The sequence below is a fragment of the Apium graveolens genome, chromosome 7 (genome assembly GCF_009905375.1).
Source record: "Apium graveolens cultivar Ventura chromosome 7, ASM990537v1, whole genome shotgun sequence".
NCBI classification, from domain to species: Eukaryota; Viridiplantae; Streptophyta; class Magnoliopsida; order Apiales; family Apiaceae; genus Apium; species Apium graveolens.
The window spans coordinates 85,034,248-85,045,989 of NC_133653.1; the positions used below are offsets into that span (position 1 = coordinate 85,034,248).

The 11,742-nt window shown below is 36.0% G+C and overlaps 1 non-coding gene across 1 annotated transcript; it reads left to right on the forward strand.

Moving 5' to 3' along the window:
* The first annotated feature begins 2,321 nt into the window (after nt 1–2,321).
* On the forward strand, nt 2,322–2,428 carry LOC141675819 (small nucleolar RNA R71). The gene has a single exon (XR_012556451.1). It is a non-coding gene; the product is annotated as a small nucleolar RNA R71 (small nucleolar RNA).
* Nucleotides 2,429–11,742: the final 9,314 nt, after the last annotated feature.

The following is an 11,742-nucleotide window of genomic DNA, read 5'->3' on the forward strand; positions in this document are numbered from 1 at the left end:
GGAAGTGATCCTTCCTTGTGGCTTTGTTCAATTTTCTATAATCCATGCATACTCTCCATCCTGTAACTGTTCGAGTAGGGATGAGCTCATTCTTTTCATTTGCGACCACAGTGATACCTCCCTTCTTAGGTACACATTGTACGGGGCTCACCCACGAGCTATCAGAAATAGGATAAATGATGCCTGCGTCTAGCCATTTCAGAATTTCTTTCTTCACCACCTCCTTCATGATGGGATTCAGTCTTCGCTGTTGTTCCACAGTTGGCTTACTACCTTCCTCTAGCAGAATTTTATGCATACAATATGAAGGACTTATCCCCTTGATGTCTGCTATGGTCCATCCTATAGCCGATTTGAATTCTCTCAAAATCCTTAAGAGCTTGTCTTCCTCACTACCTGAAAGGTCAGATGAAATAATAACAGGTAACGTAGATGAATCACCTAAAAAAGCATACCTCAAGTGCTCAGGTAATGGCTTGAGCTCCAAGGTAGGTGCTTCCTCTATTGATGGTTTGAGCTTCCCTTCAGCGTTCTTAAGGTCAGAAGTACCAAGAGATTCAAATGGTATGTCCAGCTTTCGCTTCCAGGGAGAAGCGTTCAGATATTATAATTGCTCGTTGTTATCTTCATCATCGCTGTCAAAATCCCCCACTAAGGCCTTTTCCAATGCATCAGAAATTAGCATGTGATCGAGTTCCGAAGTAACTGCAGAATCAATCACATCCAATATTAAGCACTCCTCATCTTCTGTAGGGAATTTCATTGCCTTGAATACGTTGAAGGTCACATCCTGATCTTGAACCCGTATAGTAAGTTCCCCTTTTTGCACATCAATCAAGGTACGGCCAGTAGCCAAGAAAGGCCTTCCCAAGATTATGGGAATCTTCTTATCTTCCTCAAAATCCAGAATAATAAAATCTGCTGGAAAGAAGAGCTTATCCACCTTGACGAGCACATCCTCATCTATGCCCCTTGGTTAAGTAATGGAACGGTCAGCCAATTGTAGCGACATGTATGTGGGTTTTGGATCAGGAAGATCTAGCTTTTTAAAGATCGACAACGGCATCAGATTAATGCTTGCTCCCAAATCACAAAGGCACTTGTCAAAAGTCAGATTGCCAATGGTGCAAGGAATGGTGAAGCTTCCTGGATCTTTCAGTTTTGGTGGTAACTTTTGCTGCAAAACAGCGTTGCATTCTTCCGTGAGAGCAACGGTTTCAAGGTCATCCAGTTTCACCTTCCTTGAAAGAATAGTCTTCATAAACTTCGCATAACTGGGCATTTGTTCCAGAGCCTCAGCGAAAGGTATATTGATGTGAAGTTTCTTGAACACCTCCAGAAACTTCCCGAACTGTCTATCCAGCTTTTGTTGCTGCAATCTCTTAGGAAAAGGTGGTGGAGGATAGAGCTGTTTCTCCCCTGTATTAGCCTCAGGCAGAGTGTGTTCAACAGTAGTCTTCCGTGGTTCCGCCGCTTTCTCCTTTTGCTTAGATTCTTCACCTCTAATTTCAGCTTCTACTTCTTTTGCCTTTTCAGCATCAGCTACTTTTCCAGACCTTAAGGTAATAGCCTTGACTTGCTCTTTAGCTTCCTTCCTGCCTGGTACTTCCGTGTCACTGGGAAGAGTGTCAGGTTGACGATTGAGCACTGCATTGGCTAATTGACCGATTTGATTTTCCAAGGTCTTGATAGAAACCGCCTGACTCTTGCACAACAGCTTAAGTTCCTCAAAATCAGCACTAGTAGGTGCAGCTGCACTTCCCTGTTGAGGATATGATTGCCTTGTAGCATACTGCTGTGGTTGCTGGAATCCAGGTGGGTTAAACTATTTACTCACTCCTTGCTGATATGGTGGCTGAATAGCATTCTGATTATTCCCCTAGCTGAAATTTGGATGATTTCTGTTGTTAGGATGATAGGTCGCTGGCACAGGCTGCTGTTATCGCTGATAGTTATTCACATACTGAACAGATTCGTTGATAAGAGAACACTGATCCGTAGCATGAGAACCTGCACAAAGCTCACAAACCATAGCTATTTGATTAACTCCATACGTAGCCAGAGAATCAACCTTCATTGATAGCGCTTGGAGCTGGACTGCAATAGCGGTGGCTGCATCAACTTCCAGAATACCTGCTACCTTGCCTGACGTCATCCTCTGAGTTGGGTTTTGATGCTCATTTGCAGCCATCGTCTCTATAAGATTATACGCCTCAGTATAGCTTTTAGCCCATAAGGCGCCTCCAGCTGCTGCATCGAGCATGGGCCGAGATTGGGCCCCCAAACCATTATAGAAACCAGTGATCACCATCCAATCCGGCATTCCATGATGTGGACATTTTCTCAACATTTCCTTGTAGCGTTCCCAAGCCTCGCACATAGATTCTGTAGGTTGCTACGCAAACTGAGTAAGAGCACTCCTCATAGCAGCAGTCTTTGCCATCGGATAAAACTTCACCAAAAACTTTTGCGCAAGATCTTGCCACGTAGTGATGGACCCAGCTGGTTCAGAATGTAACCAGTCTTTAGCCTTGTCCCTCAGTGAGAATGGGAAAAGCCTTAACTTGATAGCCTCATCAGTCACGCCATTATACTTAAAAGTGCTGCAGATCTCGACAAAATTCCTTATGTGCATGTTGGGGTCTTCAGTTGCCGCTCCTCCAAAAGAAACAGAATTATGCACCATCTGAATAGTGCCCGGCTTGATTTCAAAGGTGTTAGCTTGAATAGCTGGATGAAGGATGCTTGACTGAATGTCATCAATTTTAGGCCGAGAAAAATCCATAAGAGATGGATCAGCTTGAACAATACGATCTCCCATATTTACTGGTTCTTTTTGCTCAGTTCCTGAATCCGAATCCTCAAAATCTAACTTCTCCGGAATATCAAGAACTTCGTCTGTCTCCTCTGCTGTATCTAAAGTCCTCTTGCGAGCACGAGAACGAGTTTGCATAAACGCTTGCTAAAGTACCTGAAACACAACCGGAAAAAATAAGTACTACTACGTCCTAATCACTGAGTCCTAATGACCAATGATGGTAAGTACATAAACTAAACAAATACGCCGAGTCCCCGGCAGCGGCGCCAAAAACTTGTTAGGGCAAAAACACGCACTAATATTCACGCAAGTATACGCGTTCGCAAGTAATATAGAATATTTTCTAGTTCGTTCCCTCAGAGACTCAGACTAAATTATTGTCTAATTAAACTCACTCACCAATGTATGATTACTTCTCAATGTTAAGACAATAACACTTAAAATTGTCGATTAAATATTAACTATAATTAACTACTTAATTAATCACTTAACTAACACTTCAATTTATCAATAATAAAACACTCATGAGATCACAACTTCATTATTACTTCCTTCTATAGCCATTGTTATTACCTTTAGCATGTGACAGTGATGATATTAATCGAATAACACGAAACTGATAAAAGCCAACTTTCATTGTACTAATACCATTCTACCAAGCATCCACAATTAAGATAGAAGTTGAATAGTCATCAATTATGTTGAGTTCCCATATGTCTACAGAAATTGACAACACAACGATTTAAGCACAAGTTATTCCTTTTGATTACATAGGGCAAATAAAACTGTTAGAGTTACCCACTAATCATGCACAACGTACATGAACCTATGCTAGCATGGCAAGTTCTAAATCTCAAGATCCATCGTCGCTTCACAAGAGATTAACACCCTATCTTATATGTTCGCGACGCACATAAGACGAATACGCACAACCAATACTAGATATCATGCAATCATCACACACTAAAGTATTAAACAATTAACTAAAGAATTCCATAATAAATCCGTTGCAACCCCATGATCACGATTAGCCCACAATAGCACTTATCGTCATCATGGGTTCATATGAAATCATGATAAACAAACACAAGAAAATAATAACTAAACTAATTATATTAAAACAGTGTACGTCACAAGAGTAAATAAGTTCAAAGCAAGAAAACTAGCATCCAACGTTACAACGAAACAAGAATCACAAGAAGATATGCTTCCTCTTCGTTGCAGTGTGCTAAATCGGTCTTCTTCCTTATCTCCTTCGCTCCTTGCGTAAAAACACAATCTTCTTCAATCCACCTTTGTGAAAACGTCTCAAATCTACTTATATAATAGTCCCATAAAACTCAGATTACATAGAAGTGGAAACCAAACAGAAGTAGAAGTCCTAAAATAATTTGTTTTTTTTCCCGATCCTGCGCGGCCGCTCAGCATAGCTAAACGGGCGCTCAGCTTGCTGCGCGGACGCTCAGCAATGCTGAGCGGCCGCTCAGCAATGCTGAGCGGGCGCTCAGACCTCTACTGGAAAAATTCTGATTTCGCTCCGTTTCTTCACCGTAATCTGCCCGTTTCTTTCCTCTCGCAATGGTGAACACATGCCAAGACTTATTCTTGATGATTCCTCCCCCGAAATGCAACTAAAATCCTGAAATGCATAAACACTAGAAAAACGCATCAAATACACCAAATACTTGATTTCAAGACACCAATTTAAGCCATTTTAAGACGCTATAAGTGGTATAAAATGCCACTTATCAATTCCAACTTCCTGGTGAACGGGGTGGTAACTGCTCCTATCTCCATATCGCCCTCGACCTTTCTTTTAAGATCCCGGAGGGCCCGGGCCATTTGTTCTTGTTTGGATTCTTTCTCGGTCTCAGAGTCTGTAGAAACATGGATTCGGTGAGATTTCTTCTTTAACTTTGCTTCTTCGTCCCGGATTCGCTTCTCAATAATTTCTCTTTCTTTGTCTTCTTCTTCTTTCCGGATCCTGTCCCAAAGAGTAGCTCTTTTAATTTCATCCTAGGCATCTTCTTGTGGCCTTTTCAGGTTCTTCGTGATTCGGTCTAGGACTGGTCTTCTTGACTCTTCAGAATGCTCTTCCTGATCCCCTGGGCTCAGGATTATGTTTTTCCTTTCACACGTTCATCGCAGCTTGTATCTGTTCCGGGGTCATATTTCCCCAGGGATTTGTTGAAGTATCGGCATACTTGTGAGCAACTTTCTCAATAGTTATCCTTTGATCTCCTGGTTGGAGAGGTTAAGATGGAGTCTCGGTTATGGGGAGTCCTTCTTCCACATCTTCCATTTCCTCGTCCCTGGGTGGGGCAGGACGTGGTAGAACCGAGGCAGAAACTGTTGTCTTGTTCTTTCTTGTTGTCATGATTGCCCAGTAATATTTAAAAATTACAGCAAGAGATGGTGCAAAGTCGAGTAGCAATACGTAAATATTAGATCTAAAATACGCGATAAGCACAGCTATGAATCCGAAAAAGTACCATAATACTATGACAAGTGTCGCTAAACAAGATCTGTTACCGATATTTCTAAGGGCGCACGTTTGAGGGATAAGTAGATCTGAGAAAACAAAGTAGCAATCTTGCTGTAGTGAGGTATTTTGATCTTTTGGGCGGAGAAAAGGTACCGAAAATGAACACCACCGATCGGAGGTTCGACCCCTCCTTCTAGTGCCAATGATAATTCCATATCACCCCGGGGTCTTCTCTTTGTCCTACCCAGACTCAACCTCTATTTGAGCAGAAATGATGGTGGTTTGTGGTGTAGCTATTGGATGAGATCCTGCAAAACAGAATCGGAGGGGGGTGGCATCCCCGTGGCACCTCCGGTGTGAGAATGAGAAGGGGTATCGGAGAAGAAAGGGCAAAATAAGAATTAAACAGATAGATAGTGGTGTGTGTATAGGTGTGTAGATAGTAAAGATTTAGTAACCCCCAATAAACCTTTTTGTTGGCCTTTTATAGGCTTCCCATTACAGTTTAGGGGTTTGTACCTTGAATCTGGACCGTAGGTGATTTTTGGATTGAGAGACACGTGGACGACTGCGATGGGCCAACGTGTCCACGGATCCGGACCGTTGGAAGGTTTTGGATCCGGGCCACCTGGATGGTGGGGATGTTGTCACGTGTGCCTGAGCCCTTCAGTTATTTGTAAATTGGGCCCTGGGCTCCTCTATTTGGGCCTAAACAAATATGGGCTATCACTAGGAATAATCCTCTTCTTAAACTATGAGTAAGAAAACCGGCATACTCTTTACCTAGATAAGTTAGACCATTCTAAACAAAGAACTTCAACATTAAATTTATCTTTTTCCTGCAATTTTTTCTTATTGAGTTATGTAACTATCACTCAATTATTCATTAATGGCTTTACATAAATATAGTTTTTTCGAAAGTACATTGGCATGTCTCTGTTAACTCAGGAAGTTCATCCTTGTGTGCATTTACAACGTTTTTAAAGAATTTGCTCTCTGTCATTGACAATATCCTAGAAAGATTGTAACTCTCGCTAGTGTTGTTCTTTAAGACCAAAACTTAAGAACCGAACACCTTGGCATGGTCTTCTTTTCTAAGCTACAAGAGCATCTCCAATCATGTTCACTTGTTTGGTAAAAAGACTAGGTGGCAGCATGATTTAGATATTAGTTAAAAATTATACCCGTCAGATATCCTCTATCACGTCTACTATATGTTTGATCCTGTAACCATTAGCTAAAACATCCATAACTTAACCTACATTAATATATATATATATTTTATATTACATTTAATACATATATATATTAAAATTCTTATTTTATATTTAATATTTTAAACTTTATTATATTTATTTTAATATACATTGCATATTTGTATGAATAAAAATACATATAATATAATTATATATTTTATAATAGATATATAAGTAATGTTTATTAATTATATATGGTTATATTAAATATGTTATTATATTTCAATTATAATATATAATACATTGCTATTATATTTAATATATTTTCATTTGATGTATTATTTATATTTTCACTTGTATTTAACTAAATATATACTAAATTTATTTTAACATATAAATTTTTTCATATATATCTATATATATAGTAATAAAATAATTTTATTGAATATAGCTAACTATTATAGTTAGTACCACCGGAGTAAAACCTCTTACAGATTCAACAAAAGTTTAGATAATGATTATTTAACAAACCATTTTAGCTATTAGTCTTGGAGATGCTCTAAGTGAGTAGAGATAGTTTACCTAACAGTTTAACATTTGAAATTTTTTCAAAAACTCCATTTTTTCAGTAATGGGAGCCTCATTATAACATATGACTTTTGGTAGTTACTTGAACATGGAAAGGATCCCATGATCGGAGAAACCAAAGCTTCTAAACACACACATAGATTCTGAAGCCATGTCAGTGACATAACAAAACATATAGAAAACTTTGCAGATATATGACGACTCAAGATGAAAACCCATGTCTGTAAACTTCGACACTAAATTAGGGAATTTGTCATGTAGTAAACCTAAGGGCTGTTGAAAATTAATCTTAAACTTATTGTTATTATTTAGATACTTGTTTGTTTTAATTAAGAAGCTGTCCGCCTGGTTTTTAGGAGGCAGACTTAGTGATGTGTTTTAGTACAGTATTATTTGGAGAGTAGTGAATAAGGTGATGCAGTGGAGTTTAAGTAGGAAGGTAGTTGCATATTTTTAGTTATCGATTCATTTTTTTACTATATATATATATGCTTGTAATCAGTTTAATAAAGGAAATCTTGTATGCTTATCTCCTTCCTACGTTTGTACATCCAGAGTCTTTATATCATCTCTTTATATAATATATTAGCCCTTGATTTCTACATTTGATATCAAGAGCAGGTTGATCAGGGCTTGTGAGATCTTTTATAAATACACCTACATATATAAATTATTTATCTATCATATTCAATGGCATCAAATAATTTCTCCGAGTCTATTTAACATTTCAAAATAGGCAACTATTATTTATGAGCTATTTGATGAAACCGTACATGAAAGAGAGAAGTATGGGAAAAATCAAGGAGGAACATGAAGAATGAAATCAGTGATAAAGATATCATAGCATAAGTGGCTTTGGAAGAAACTTTATTTTAGAATTATGGGTGATTATGTGTATCATGGGGAGAAGTGCTCCAAAGATTTTTTTGATGAAATGTGCATCAAATTGATGGTGGTGAGAAGTGTATCACAAATGAAGAGAAGTGTTCATAATTTGAAGGGGGTGATTGTTGGAAATTAATATTAAAATTATTTTTATTATTTAGAGATTTGTTTGTTTTAATTAAGAAGCTGTCAACCTGGTTTTTAGGAGCCAAACTTAGTCATGTGTTTTAGTTCAGTATTATTAGGAAAGTAGTGAATAAGTGGATATAGTGGAGTTTAAGTAGGAAGGTAGTTGCATATTTTTAATCATTTAATGAATAAGAAGAAGAAAGGCTTGTATGTTTATCTCCTTCCTACGTTTGTACATCCAGTGTCTTTATATCATCTCTTTGTTTAATATAAGCAATTAATGTCTCAAATATGGGCGCCGTGTTCCACTCTTCGACCCATAAATGAGCTTTCGAGTAGGGGGTGTTAACTATATGATCCTATTGGGACCTTCCTCTAACACCTTAAGGTTTTAGATGAGCTGGTTACTCAACATGATATCAGAGTTTAGGCTGGAGGGAGAACTAAGGTCTAATTCCCAGCTATCCCCAATATTCTCACAATTTATTTTGGACACTAAAGACAATTAATGCCCCAAATATGGGCGCCGGTGTTCCACTCTTCGACCCATAAACGGGCTTTCGAGTGAGGGGGAGTGTTAACTATATGATCGTATTGGGGTCCTCCTCTAACACGCTAAGATTTTAGATGAGATAGTTACTCAACAAGGGCATCTCCAATGGTAACTCTAAAACCCCTCTTTACTTCATTTATAGAGTTAAAACCTTGAAAAAAATCTCCAACCATTGTCATCTCTATCTTTAAATTTAGAGAAATCAATTGTTCAACTTCATATATAAAGCAACACTATGTTCCCACCCGTTTGAAAAATCTTAAAATAAGTAACTTATAAGTTAAATTAAATAAGTGACTTATAAGTGATAAATTAATAAATATTTATAAGTTATACACGTGTTTGGATAATTTTACTTGTTAGTCATAATTTTTTTTATTTAAATGAATTAAAATAAATAAGTTTTAAATATAAATATCTTAGTCTTATATTTTTTATTAGATTAACATTTAAAAAATATATTTTAAAACTAAAATTAATAAAAAAATTAAAAAAATCAATAATAAGTTGAGAAAAACTACATGATTACTAACATTCAAATTATCATCTTATAAGTTGTAAATTCCACTAATAAGTTGAATCGACAAATATCCGTCGATAAGTTGTTGCGGGCTTATAAGTAAATAAGCTGGCTTATAAGATTTTCCAAACATGTATGAAGTAATATTATTTAATTGAATTGACTTGAGCTAAGAGAAAGCATTTGTTTTGTAATAACTTGCACGTTTTCCAATAATATTTGTGTGATGACATACCTCTACATGAATCTAATAATATATATAATTATATTTAAAGTTATATATATAAAGGAATTATTGGAGATGAAATAGTGATATGAAGTAACAAATGTGAAAATTTGAAGATAAGAGTTGTTTTAAACTGAAGTTACCATTAGAGATAGCATAATGCTCGACAATTATTTGTTAAAAGTTTCAAAATCTGGAAATGGGGCATATCGAGTGTATAGAGAAACTGAGTATTTAACAACAATATGTTATAAAAAGGTCATAACGTTGAATATATGGATTGCCTTTGATGGTTAAACTTCTAGAGAGAATGATCGGATTTCTGGTCACAATAGCGACTAACTGTGCTTGAGATTGGGAGTTAGAAAGCAGAAAAATCAAGCTTTGGCTTTAAGAAATTTTTGGGATAATATATTTAAGTATTCGGGGATAAAAACATTCTGAGGTGTCCTGCTTTAAAGTTATTTCCAGCACAAAGATATAATTTCAAGGCTCATTGTGAAGTGGAAGAATTTGAAAGTCTTAATCCTTGGATGTAAGATTTTCACCAAGGAAATTCTTGAGCTTATTCATACTTACGATTTGCCTAACTTTACTGGTGTGTGTCTTAGTGGGGAATATAGATGATGAAACAACATCAGCAATTGTGTCACTTGTTCCAAAACTCAAGTATTTGCTCATAAATCATGACACACTTGAGAAAGACTTAAGTGAAGAATTCGTAAGAAAGGGTCATTAAATGTACTCAGTCTCAGCTTATTTATGTTTATAGATTGTCCATTTGTTTGTGAAAGATTAAAGTGAAAAATTTCAGTTAATTAATAATTTTTGTTTTTTATTCCTACTTATTGGTATCCTTATTTTATTGTTATAATATTCTAAATAATTTATTTAGAACTCTTTGTTTGTTTTATCGTATACATATTTCAGTTGGAAAAAATCTATTACAACAACACTGAATTTTGTATTTATTGTTAATTTCAGCTAAATCGAAAATCCTAAATCACCATGTGTTGGACAAACTTAGTATTTTAGACTAAGTTGTGAATCATTTCGAGACTCTGTATGAGTGATACACATTATGTGTTAGTGGTGTGTATTTATTGGAACGTATTCTCCTCTTTGAGCGGACTCCAACGCATATTTACATGCTCAAAATGAGTAAAAGATGAATGAGAACTGATATTCCAAAGTGTGACCTTTTAAGTTGAAAAGCGGGTTTTGTACCACATCGAGAGTAGCACAAACCTATTCCTTGGTTTTTTTTTATAAATACCTTGTACCACATCGAAAACAGATACAAGTCCTTTCAAGCCTCTCTTTATATATAGAGTCTTAGGGCACCAGTTTTATAATGTCGAGAAAATAAGAGTTCTCTTTTTAAATCTCGATCTCTTCAGTCTTAAATTTTTTTAATATTTCGGTGATAGTTCTCGGGCTCAGTTCAAGTTCACTGAGAGTATTTTTGATTTATCGATTATACTAGTATCTCGTTTTGTCCTGGAAAGTAGGTCGCTAAACACGGATGGTGCGGGGTGAAACTGCTTTAAGAAGACAGTTTTATGGAGTCGAGATTAAATCTAATCTCTGTTTGTTTTCTCAAACCCTTCTCCTAATTTAATTGTTAATTCTTATATGTTTATGTGATTTAAGAATTAGCAAATTTTCTTGTGAATTAGTTATATATTCAATATATACAATAATGTCTATATTGTACAAGATTGCTAACAATCTTAAAACAGTTTTCTTCGATATTCATAATTTCTTGTGTGTAGATGCAAAATTCAATTTAATTGTTTAAATTGGATCACGGCCTTATACTTATCATTGACAGGATCTGAATGGTGTACAATATTTATGGGTATATAAGTGGCCATTATTTGCCTCATTAATTAAATTAAATTTAGTTAATTTCTTTGATCACTTGTTTCCATGTGCTTGAAATTAATATAAGTTTGATTTTAAGTGGTGCTTTGTTTAAACATAACAGGTACGAGGCAAAAATAAGCACAAAGTTGTTGGATATTTGGTTTTCTTATAAGCCTATTGATGATTTATTGGTTATTGATTTATGATCAACTTATTATGTTTTGTTTAATTAGCATGGTGATTGATAATATATATGAGCTAGAGTTTCTTAATTTTGAATTGATTTCGTAATTATTAGTATACTGATACAAGAATCGTATCTGTTATAGTTTCCATGCATGTTTGCAAGTTCATAACATGATATTGCTATGCAATTAAATGATATGGCTACATAGATGTGACCCTTCAAAGTGGAACTTGATTATTTGGTGATTAATTTTTAATCATTGTTGAGTGATGACAAAGCATCAATT